The 12,483-nt window shown below is 45.4% G+C and overlaps 1 protein-coding gene across 1 annotated transcript in view; it reads left to right on the top strand.

Annotated features, from left to right (window-relative positions):
- The first annotated feature begins 186 nt into the window (after nucleotides 1–186).
- LOC102456078 (uncharacterized) overlaps nucleotides 187–12,483 on the top strand; it is a 32,064-nt gene continuing 19,767 nt past the window's right edge. The window contains exons 1-2 of the mRNA XM_025182202.2: nucleotides 187–1,521; nucleotides 9,463–9,604. The gene's annotated coding sequence lies outside the window, so the exon portion shown is untranslated. The remainder of the gene's footprint in view (nucleotides 1,522–9,462; nucleotides 9,605–12,483) is intronic.

Genomic DNA, 12,483 nt, shown 5'->3' with positions numbered 1-12,483 from the left:
TGCTGTCTCTGAAGAACGCGGCCTTAAAACTCACATGAAAGCCATGGAGGGGAACAGTAATTACAGAGTTTAGTAGCAGTGCCGAAGGGAATGGAATAAGGGGCATAGATTGCAGGGATGCTTCAGCAGGTACTGTTTGGATGAAGGCAAGTCTCGGGGGGGGGGGGAAGATGACTTACCAGGTGAAAGTGTAACTCTGGTGGCCTGGTCTGTATATTTTGTCCGAGTGCCTTTAGCTAAAATCCACCTGAAGTGGAAGCGATTTGATGACCTCACAATGGGGTGAGCGAAAAGTTCAGTTCCTTCAGATTTTTTCATGGGGAATTATTTCAAAGCTTTGGGCAGCCCATATGATGTGTGGAATCAGTCACAGGAAAGGGATAATCCTAAGCCTATGTCTGTTAGGGGCAATGCTTTGCCAAGGAAGGGTTTTGCCAAATGTTTTACTCCTGGGAGGATTCATTTGGCCTGCATTTTTCTATGCCAACTTTTCCCTGCTGATTTTTCTGTGAGTCAGTGGCCCCGGATCCTAAAAAGGTTCCCCATCCCTGAGCTAACTGTTTACACAGTTACACTATTACATCCCTAGTCCCAAAGAAGAGACCAAAGGGCAAAGGGGAATGTGTTCTTTTGCATGAGGGGAGCTATTCTTTAGATCTCTTCATAGAGCTATTCCTGAAGCAACTGAAAAACTTGGCAAATATTTGTTCTTTGGACAACCAGATCTAAATTTTCGGAAGGCTTGTAGGTTATTTGATCCTCATGATGCTGAAAGACTGTGAATGCGTTCAAGAAATATCTGGTTTTTCTGAGGTACGTAAACAAGAGCTAAAATTGTACAGGGAAAAGATTTTTTTTGGTAGGCCTCCGAGGGTGCGTCTACACAGCCTGGGTTAACTCGAAATAAGCTACGCAAATTGAGCTATGTCAATTACGTAGCTTATTTTGAAATACAGAGTGTCTACACAGCACTTATTCCTGAAATAGAGCACTCTTCCTCCGACTCCCCCTACTCATACAATGAGGGTTACAGGAATCAGAGCAAGAAGTCCTCCAGCTTGACAGTATTTTGCCGCTATTTTGAAATAACTGCCTGCTGTGTAGATGTGGACTCAGTTATTTCAGAATAACTCTGCTTATTTCGAAATAATGTTGCAGTGTAGACCTACCGCAAAGGTTTTGGCTTTCAGTGATAGAGAGAATGACAAATATTGCCAAGTTGGTCTTGACTTGAGTAAGTGCTGTCTTAAAGTTTACAGAAGCAGAAAGAAGTTTTTCCTGTATACAGGAAAACTGCAATGGTCTGGCGTCAAGTTGTCCGGCACTCCCAATAGTCCAGCAGCAACTGGAACCCAGAAGTGCTCCGGTCAGCCACTCTCACGGCTGGGCCGCAGTGAGCCGCATCCGTGCTCCTGGCACGTGCCGTTCCATTCACAGTCCCCAGGGCACACAGCATCCAGCCTGCGTTTGCTAGCAGCCGACCGCTGAGCAAAGGAAGCTGCCTTGGTATTCGGACATAAGGTTAGAGGAGAAGGGGGACTGGGTTACAGCAGGGAGTGGAGGAGTTTGGCTCTGGCAAAGGGGAGGGGAGGGAAGAGAAGGTGGATTGGGTTGGGAGTGTGCCCCCTTATAGTACCTCCCGTTAGTCCAGTATATCCGATAATCCGGCATCACCTTGGTCCCAAAGGTGCCAGATTATTGGAAGTCTACTGTAATTTGATCCTTTCTAAGAGAAGGAAATCTCTCACTGAGAAAAACGGGAAGGCTCTTTGCTTGCTGTCCAGTAATTGAAATGCAGGGCAATGATTTGCAAAACTGTATGGCTTTCATGAGTGAAAGTCTGAAAAATTTAAAATGACACCCTCCTTTTGTTATTACTGTTTTAGTGTTTTGTAATGTAATTTAAATGAAAACCCAGAATTATGACTGGAATGCAAAGTATTCGTTACCAAGTGTTTGTAACTTATCTTTCATGTGTTTAGAAAATGCCGAATAGTTATCATTACTTTCTTTTCTATTGTAGTTTAAATAAATTACTAAAACAATTGAAACTGGTATTGTTATATTGCATTATTTTGACAAAATAGGCAGACTTTTGCAGAATTTTGACATTTTTGGCACAGAAAGCCCCCAGGAGTAAATGTTTGAAGAAAATAGCTCTTTGTGTAGAAAAGCAGTGTATATGTGAATGAGGGTTCTGAATGTCTAATGTCTCAGAAGTGAATCTGGACACGGAGAATTCATTGGTCAGGAATATGATATCTCAAACTCTTTACATGTGGAAAATATTATAGTGGCTAATAAAGGAGAACATTTCTCCTGCTTTTCTCTGTCTCTAAAGCCGACAGAGGTCTGCCAACCTGTGATGGTTGGAAAATGTATCCGTTGTCTCAGAGTTGATTCTGGACACAGCATCTGCGCAAGCAGGAAGCATGTATAAGTTTGTATCAGCAGTTTGTATTGTTTGCATCCAGTTGATGACATAAATAGCTCCTAGGGGCCAGCCAATTCTGTTTGGCCTGTTGCTAGTGTGTTGTTGGGTAAAAATATGACAGCCTTGGCCAATCAGGTTACTATCATAAACAGGCACAAGGTGATTTAACTGAATTACCCGCTGATCGCATGGGAACTTTGTGTGTGTTGTGTCCGGCGGCTTACCCAAAAGGAAGTTGTGTGAAAAGCCTCTTAATGTCCCAGAGCTAGTTCTGGATTTGAGTGAAACTCAGAAGGAGTTTGTTACTTTCTCTGTTGTACCAAGATTGGATCTCGCTAAAGCTCAAAGAGACTCTCTTGCACTTTGTGGTATTGCAGAAAGACGGGATTTTCTTAGGGCCTGTCCACACTTGCCATTTAAAGCGGGGGAAATAGTCCCTTTATTTCCCACAAAACCCAGGGGATGGTCTACACTTGTCAATGACTTTTCCTGGTGAAACTCAGAAGTTTCACTGCAGAAAGAAAACAGCCTGCTTGAGTGCCGTACAGCTCTGATGGATGATGCTTTTGCCATGATGTGCAAGTCATTTTGCTGTGATGGGCAGGGGACGACACGTTCTTTCCACTCACAGAGCTGTTAGCCTCTGTGGGATATCCCACAGTGCCTCGGCGACCACTCTAGCCAGCACCTTGTCTGCTTTGATGCCAGGCAAGATGGTTGCCCCTCCCACTGTAAAGCCCCAGGAAGTTGAAAACTGCCCTTCCCGTTTTCGGTAAGTGCTCACGTATCTGGACAGGTGACAGTGTCCGTTTGCAGCAATGCTGAGTTCCTGTAGCTGAGCAGCATTTGCGAAGAGGGGTCTGTGTAGGGACAGGATGTGCGACAATCTCCCTCCCTCCCCGTCCACCATAGCTTCACTGTGTGGGAGAGCTGTCCTCAGGGTGGCGCTCTCAGCAGTGTAAGTGCTGCAAATGTAAACGCTCTCTAAGACCTATAACCTTCCGTGAGTGCACAAACGAGCACTTTTCTCTTCCTGGCTCCCGATCACTGGTGAAACTGACAATGTGAACATTCCGCAAGTGTAGACAGCCTGAGTGAAGTCACTCTCTAGTCGGTGAGAAGTCAATAGCTGTGCTGAATGAACGTAACAGGGCATTGCTTCCAGGAACTGAATAGGCCATTGTCCATAGTTTTTTCTACTGTGAATAGTGTGGTGGTGCCTGTTGGCCAAAGCTTTCCAAGTGAAAACGAGCCCCCTGAATTTACTTTGGAAAAATCCAGAGTGGACAGCTTAGAGGAGGCTTCGTTAACTGGTATCGGAAGGAAACAGTGTTGGGGTATGTAAGGGTTAAGTAACAACGTCGGTAAGCATTACCATGGTATAGGGAAGAACAGCAAAGACAGCGCTATTTCTTCTGCTTGACGGATCAAGTTTGCTGCCCTTTCCCTTCCTGTGTGCATTTGTACAAGGAACTGTAACTTGCTAATGAGTACTCTGTATGTAAAACCAGTGTTATCTCCCCCCCCCCCCCCTCCAAAACACGAAATGTATTCAGGGTCATCGTGACTCTTTCTAAGTTGCTGGTTAAGGGGCTTTATGTTGTGAGACCTGGATGCTTCAGCTAAAAGTGCTGTAAACACTAAATAGGGGTGGATATGAGGATATTCATCACTAGGAATGTAAGCAACTAGTCGCTTCCCCCGCCCCTCTGTTGCCTCTCTGAGAAAGAGGCAGTGAGGGGGAGAGGTGCAGCAGGATAGTGAGAGCCTCTCTTATAGACTAATCGAGTAGTCGATGGAAATTCCATTAACTACTCGATTAGCTGATTAATTGAAATTTAACATCCCTATTCATCACGTGGTTATTATGTTTATTATATAGATGTTCATATTACTATATAAGCGGCTAAAGGGAATTGTAATAGATAAGTGTGTTTACATAGTAACTTGGATAAAAGAGTGTACCTGTGGTTAATTTGTTGCCCACTAAGGCAGGGTTTTTTGGGTCCAAGATGGAACGAGTATTTGCAGCAATGTCTACTCCATCTGTCTACTCCATCTGCCTCTGGGTCACCTGTTGTTTTCTGGATTCTTGGCTTTACATAACAGAGCAGCCTTGTGAACGAACCTGTAGACGCTTTGGATTTGTCAGATGGTTTCCTAGTAAACTCTGATGCATCTAATGTCTTGTGAATGCAGAAATTGATGGTTGGGAAGCAGGAGAACTGTAGCTCAACCGTGATGGGAATTGGTTTTGTCTCCTTAAGGCATGGTGTCCATGCAAGCTACCGAACTGACAAGGAAGCCAGGGTCAGAGTTGCCCATAAAAGCTGGTAATATGAACATAGCCAGTCAGACAACAGATTAGGGTATCCCAGAAGTCTCAGATTTCAACCTTCTGAGAAAGGGAAAGAAGGAAGGCAAGTTGACCCTTGAAAAGCAAAGTGCCCTTACAGATTTGCCTCACTCATCTCTAAAATAGCAAAACCCCAAGGATGGGGTTAAACTAAACGCCTATGTCTAGGAAAACCCTGAGGTACAGAAAAGATACAAAAATTCAAAAGGGGGTATTTGAACAAATTGATGTAAGAAATGGGCTCTCTCAACAAAGGGCTCAGTGTAACAAAAATGATTGTGGCTGTACACTTCTGATAGACTTGATGATACCAAAAACTGTAATAATGTACATCAGTGGTCACCAACCAGTCGATCGGGATGTGCTGGTAGATCTTGGAGCCTCTGACCGGTGATCCTTACTAGTTTGGCTAGGAAGCTGTCAAGTGCTGGCACTTCAGTTGCCCTCCCCCCCCCCCCCACTGTCTGCCCTCTGCCTTAGAGCTGCCCCCCTTGAAGCCTTCTGCTTGCTGTGCAGGGTGTGGGAGTGGGAATGGGGGGTGCTGATGTCAGGGTGTCCCTCCTCCCCCCACTCCTGTACCCTGTCTCCACACAGGGAGACAGGGATGGAGGGAGCCTGGCAATGCAAATCTGTGTCACTCTCACACACTGTGTGTGTGTGTGTGTCTGTCATTGTGACAAACACGTACACACATTGACCTATCCTCTCTATCCAGCCCACATGTGGGGGGTTGTTTTACTTCTTTTACCGCCTGCACAGTGTTATTTTTGGTTTTTGACTGATCTGTACATTTTGTAATTTTCATTTCTCTCTTGTGCTTAAATGTAAGTATTTGAGAAGTGAGTTCTAAAATGCAGAACTTGTTGTGGCTGGAGTCGTCATCCCCGTGGTAATTGTGGCTCCTACAAGTGGCTGGCACGTTCCTCCAGCCCCTGAGAGAGGCAGAGCAGGGGGTCTCCACATGCTGTCCTTGCCTGCAGACACCGCTCCTGCTGCTCCCATTGATCAATAATGGGGAACCATGGGCAGTAGAAGCTGTGGGATCAGTGCCGGTAGATGAGGGGCAGTATATGGCACCATGGAGCCACTGCTGTACACGCCAGCTGCTTTCAGGAGGGGTGTAGGGCCAAGGCTTACTACTGCTCTAACACCCGGAAGCTGTCTCAGTTAAACAGTGCCCAGCCAGAGCCTGCTTCCTGAACCCCTGTCCCAGCTCTGAGCCTCCTCCCGCACCCAACCTCCTGCCTCAGACATGAGTCCCCCCTGCAGCCAAACTCCTTCCCAGAGCTTGCACCCTGAAACCCCTCCTGGGCCCCCATCCGCCACCCTGGCCTAAGCCCAGAGCCTCTCCCATACGCAGAACTCCTTGGCCCAAGACCAGAACCTGCACCCCAACCCCCTGCTCCATTCTGGTGTCAGTGAGTGAGGATGGCATGAGCCTCTGACAAGGGGAGGAGCAGGGTCAGGGCCTCAACAAAGAGGTGGAAAGGAAATGGGGCAAGGGTACTTGGGTTTGAGGTAGATCTTACATTGCACTTAAATGGAAAAAGATTGGAGACCACTGATGTACGTGGGCTTTTGGAAAACCCCTTGAACACGTTAAGCGTGGCACATGAAGGCCAGGTCTACACTAGGGGGCAGAGTTGAACTAAGGTATGCACCTCCAGCTACATGAATAGCATAGCTGGAGTTGACATACTTAGTTCAACTTACCACACTATCCCATGGAGTTGACGGGAGAGACTCCCCTGTAGACTTCCCTTACTCCTTGCAATCTGGTGGAGTACCGGAGTTGATGGGAATACACTCAGTGGTCAATTTAGTGCACCTTTGCTAGACCCGCTAAATCAACCTCCAAGAGATCAATCTCTGCAGTGTCATTCTCTTGGTAAGTGTAGACAAGGCATGAAATGAAATAAAAGTCTCAGAAGGGTTGCCGTGTTAGTCTGTAACTTTGAAAATGAGTAGTTCTGTGGCACTTTAGAAACTAACAAACAAACAAACAAACAAATATATATATATATATATAGTGTATCATGAGCAAAACTCTCTTCCTCAGATAAGATGATCTTGAGGCATCTTATCTAAAGAAGTGGGTTTTGCCCACTAAAGCTCACGATATATACTATCAAATATTGTAACGAATAGATACATTTGTTAGTCTCTCAGGTGCCACAGCACTACTTGTTATGAAATGCAATAGATTATGCTGGTTGTTTCAGTAAGAACACACTTTGTATTTAAAAGCCTGATGATGTTGAGGTTTCACAGCTTATACTTATACAATCCTAACCCTTTCCACCACAGAAAACCCATTACAAACAAAACCTGCTGTGCAAAACAGGGAAAATGAAGTACAATGCCTCGCAGGCTTCATGGCTCAAAGTTGGAATAAGTGCTCTGTACAGAATATTAATGTCAATGTTGATACACAGACCAAAGCCTGAAATCACTTAAAGTATTTCACAAAGTATGGCTCATATTGTCAACCTGGGCCAGAGCACATACCAATAATTTGGCCTTAGAAAGGATTCCTTGTAAACACTGCTCATATCAAAATTGGGAGGTCCTTTGGTTTAAGCATTCAACAGACTAACTGACCCACAGTCAAGCTGTGGAGACCTGTTAGAAAAATATGGAACTGGTGATTAGGGCCATACATTGCTAGTTAGGTCTGACTTTCAAAGCTCTAGCCTATGTTAGAGATAATTCAGATTGTGTTTAATTATAGATGTGCTCCATATAAACAGACAGTTCCTGTCTTTCATTATAGCTACTGTGATAGGGAATATTAACGTTTAGGTTAATCTTGGGTGAAGTCAATAAATAAATTGTTGTCTATGTCTCTTTGAAGTTTGGGACAGACTGCCTAGTGGCTAAATTTCCCTATGTTAATTTGTGTAACTAATTACTGGTGGTGGTTGGAAAACAGAAGGTTACATCAAAAGCATATTGTTTACCCAGGACTGTATGGTCAGTTGGATGCTAGAATGCCACCCAGTTGATTAGCAGAGCGCCCACAGCTAGGTTTTGTGTTTCTACTCATGGTGCACATTCACACATATCTTGGTGCACATAAAATTATTCCACACATGGATGGAAAAGATGAGGGAACATTGGTTACAGGGTTTGTCAAAAGCGAAATAATATACTTGCAGCTAGGTTAGTTTGTTAACAACAAGAGGTATGTAAGCAGCTAAAAAGGACCTTCTTCCTCCCCCCCCCCCCCCCCATCTCACCACTCACCCTTAGGGTCCTGATCCTTTATCTCAGATCAGCTTAAGGTTTCATGCAAGGGAAGTCTAAACCATACGGGTTGAGATCCCAGGCCTACGGTGGAACACTCTGAAGAAGACGTTGGATGCTGGACTATAATTTTTGGACTAAATTCTTTGCAACCACACAGCTCACCATCTCTGTCATGATACTGATCTCAGAACTGCACTCAAGCCCGTAAATTCTATTGATCTTTTAACCAATGCTCTCGATTCTTTTGAATAGAGCTTAGTTTAGTTAACGAGAATTGGCTAGAGGTGTGTATTTGCGGTCAGATCTGAAATATTCATTGACTTGGGAGGTGATGTGTCCCATCCTTTGGGACTGGTAGAACTTTATTTGACTTGGGGTCTGGGTGGAGGCCTGAGGCTGGGTTGTTTTAAGGGGAGGTGTGTTTTGGCTAGTGGGTAATCAGTAAGGCATGATAGAGGCTGTTTTGTGCTTAATGTTAGAAGAGCCACCTAACCCAGTGTTTCTCAACCAGTGGGGTACTCAAGAGAAGTCGGGTGGGGGGGTCATCAGCACAACTGAAATGTGGAGAAAACTGAATTTTTGTTTTAAGTTTTACTGCGTTTGATTATTTTTGTACTTTTTACACCCAAAAATGTCATCGCCCACCCGGCTCCAATTAAGTTGTTTAAACAAATGTGTTTCAACGGTAGAAGAAAATGTTGTGTGTCTGAAAACTGTAGGTACTGGGGGTACTTATAATTTTTTTTAAAGGGGTACTTTATATATTTAAAAAAAAAAGGTTGAGAAACACTGACGTAACCTCTGTTGGCTTCTCTGGAACCCTGGCCCCACAAGGATAACAGAGGATTTGTGGGAGAGGGAAATATGTGCTTAGAGTGACTGAGAAGGGTTGTTCATAGAGGGTGGGAGAAATATAGAAAGGACCAGGGCGAGGGAGGCGGGAAGGAGAGATTCCTAGAGCAGATCTTTACCAAAACACCCCATCTTGAAAATCCTCCACAGCCCTTGATAAATTGTGACAAAATGGCTAATGTCTTTGGAAGTGTTTATTCCTATGCAGAATATAATATCACTTTCATTTGTGTTTGCTAAAAAGAGAGAAAAGAAGCAGCCGCTGCCTTTCTAATCTGCTGGCTCACAGCGTATTATCAGCAACCTTGCTGTAAGCGCCTGCTGCTTCAAATCATCCTCTCTAAGAAATCAGGAGGAAAAGCTTTTATAAACAATTTGTTACTCGGCTTTTAGCCTTGGGATGTTTGTGCTGACTATTTTTAAATTGAAACACAGATGTAAAAGTGCTAACAGGCAGGAAGGATCAGGGCGGGGGGGGGGAGAGGGAGTGTCTTTTTTTTAAAGATAAGAATAGGACAGTTAAAGGGAGGGGTGAGGGAAGTAGAGGCAGATGACTTTTTATAAATTTTAGGACTAGAAGATTGGCTCAGGAAAATGCATTCTGTGGTGCAGCTGTAGAACGGCTTCGGATTGGTCCGGCCCAGAGACCGGCAGAATTATGCGGAGGGGTTGTGAGTCCTGAGAGCTCTGTCTTTCCTCAGGGACAGCTGGAGGTAAGCTAACGCTTGTTGCCATTCTTCCTCCCTGGCTGCTTTTCTATACTTAGATCTATTCCTCCCTCAGCCCCGAGCTGCGATCATAGCCATTTGCAAAGAGCTATCTTCCCCTCGCTTTCCTGGCCTTTTTTCTTCCATGTGCTCTTTCTCCATATTTTAAAAGATCTCTTTCCTTTATCTGCCCTTATATTTAGTAGTTAAAGCTTTTCTAAATGTTTCTCTTAGTCTACGTTTATATAATAAGCCTTTTCGCTCAAGTTTTTGACCATGTGCTCACTAAACATTCTCCACTTTATAAAATATTTTTAAATTCCCTTTTTTCAGCCATGCTTTCTCTTAATTTCAAAATAACTCTTAACTGCTCTTTTCTTCACCTACCCTTGTATTTAAAGCTTTTCTAAAAATGTCTCTCTTAGCCCACCTTTTATATAATTCCCAAACCTGAGTCATTATTTTAGGTGACAAATCTGAGGAATTGCCCCTAGATTGAGGTGTCATTAGAGGTGGTTTTGGGACAAATTGATACACTTAACCGTAACAAATGACCGGGACCAGATGCCATTCCCCCAAGAGTTCTGAAACAACTCAAATGTGAAATTGCAAAACTAACAACTGTGGGTTGTAACTTATCCTTTAAAACCGTTTCTGTACCAAATGGCTGGAAGATAGCGAAATTGACGCATATCTTTCAAAAGGGCTCCAGAGGTGATCCTGGCAATTACAGATTGGTAAGTCTAATGTCAGGACTGGGCAAATGAGTTGAAACTATAGTAAAGAATAGAATTGTTGGACAAATAGATGAACATAATTTGTTGGGGAAAAACCAACATGGTTTCTGTAAAGGAACATAAGAATGACCATACTGGATCAGACCAACAGTCCATCTAGCCCAGTATCCTGTCTGTCCATAGTGGCCAGTGCCAGATGCCGCACAGGGAGTGAACACAGCAGGTAATCCTCATGCGATCCCTCTCCTGTCATCCATTTCCAGACAAAGAAAGGCTAGGGACTCCATTCCTACCCATCCTGGCTGATAGCCATTGATGGACCTAACCTCCATGAATTTACCTAGCTCTTTTTTGGACCCTGTTAAAGTCCTGGTCTTCATAACATCCTCTAGCAAGGAGTTCCACAGGTTGACTGTGTGCTCAGTGAAGAAATACTTCCTTTGTTTGTTTTAAATCTGCTGTCTATTAATTTCATTTGGTGATCCCTAGTTCTTATATTATGGGAACAAGTAAATAAGTTTTCCTTATTCACTTTTTCCATACCAGTCATGATTTTATCATATCCCCCCCTAGTCTCCTCTTTTCTGAGATGAAAAGTCCCAGTCTTTTTTCAATCTCTCTCTGTATGGCACTCGTTCCAAACTCCTCATCATTTTTGTTGCCCTTTTCTGAATCTTCTGAACTGATCTACTAGTGTCCTTTGAAGGCATCAACAAGCATGGTCCCCCCTCCCCCCCCAGTCCCTGGGGCTACTCCCAGGTACTGATTAACCATTTAACTGGTTACCCATTAACATCCCCAGTGGAATCCTGTCAATATTGTATGCTGATGAACAGGGGAGTCGACAGCTTAGCTGGGCCCCTGGACAAGGCGGGGAGTGGCTCTGCACTCCTGCAAGGGGTGGGACCTCAGGTGGAAGGGGTGGGGCAAGAGCAGCCAGCCCTCAGCTCTGTCTGGACCACAGCGCTTCCCCCTCCTAGCACTGCCCGGAGTGTGCCACATGGTGCCCCCCCCTTCCCTGGCAGCCCTAAGTGCTGCCTGGATTGTACCACTCGCTGCTCCGGCAGCAATGTGGCAGCAGCGGCCAGTCACCTTGGGCCCTTTTAAATCACCGGGCCCTGGGGCAATTTGCCGCCCCCACCATCAGGCCTGGTGATGAACACTATTGATATTATAGTATTTGCACGTCTTGCCCTCCCCCCATCTCTTTTGTGGGAGCCGCCCTGCTTTCTGTACAGTTGTGAATGCCCATGGTGGGGCAGGGCCAGGGAGGGGATGGAGCTCGGGGGAAGAGGGGTGGCATAGGGGAGAGGATGGGGCAGGGGGCCACGAGGAAGGAAGATAGGATGGGGGAAGAGGCGATACAGGAGTCCCAAGCATCCTCTGCATTTCACTGCCTGAGCGCGTCAGCCCAGCGGATTTCAGGCACCTTCATTTCCCCAAGTCTGCTCTTTGGCAATCAAAACCCTCAGTCTCACGTGGTGTGGCTTGTCCCGCTTCCCTTAGGTTAACCTCACTGGGAGCGAGTCATGCCGCTTGGATGGGCTCCAAGGCTGGCCACTGGGACCAGGTCTTCTAGCGCAGTGTTTCTCAACCTTTTTTTTTTATAAATTACCCCTTTATAACATTTTTGGGTGTAAAAAGTACAAAAATAATAAAGCGCTGTCAAATTTAAAACACAAATTCAGTTTTCTTAAAATTTCAGCTGTGTTGATGTACCGCGCCCCTCCCCCAGACTTCTCTCGAGTACCCCCAAGGGTACTCATACCACTGATTGAGAAACACTGTTCTAGCATATCCTTGCTGGGTCCCCAGGGCGCCCCCTCCCATGGGTTCCCCTTTGGTCCTACGGCCCCTCACTGTAGAATAATGACCAGGGTTAATGGCATCTCTGGGCCAGTCTGCCTCCCAGAATGACACAAGTCCAGGCAATGGCCACCTCTCTGGGAATAGTCACACCTTTGCAGCCGCACAGGAGGGGAGGGTCTGGAGCAGACCCCTAACACTGAGGTGGGGGGCAGGAGAGGGGTGGCGCAGGGAGTTTGAGACTGAGGGAAAATTGGGATGCTGCATTTGCTGAGGACCATGGCATAGCCCTATTGTCCTGGCTGCTGCTGGACACGCCCTGCCGCCCACAGGCAGGTAGGA

The sequence above is a fragment of the Pelodiscus sinensis genome, chromosome 4, assembly GCF_049634645.1.
Source record: "Pelodiscus sinensis isolate JC-2024 chromosome 4, ASM4963464v1, whole genome shotgun sequence".
Taxonomy (NCBI): Eukaryota; Metazoa; Chordata; order Testudines; family Trionychidae; genus Pelodiscus; species Pelodiscus sinensis.
Note: the sequence above shows the minus strand (reverse complement) of the source record. Positions and strands in the feature narration are given on the sequence as shown.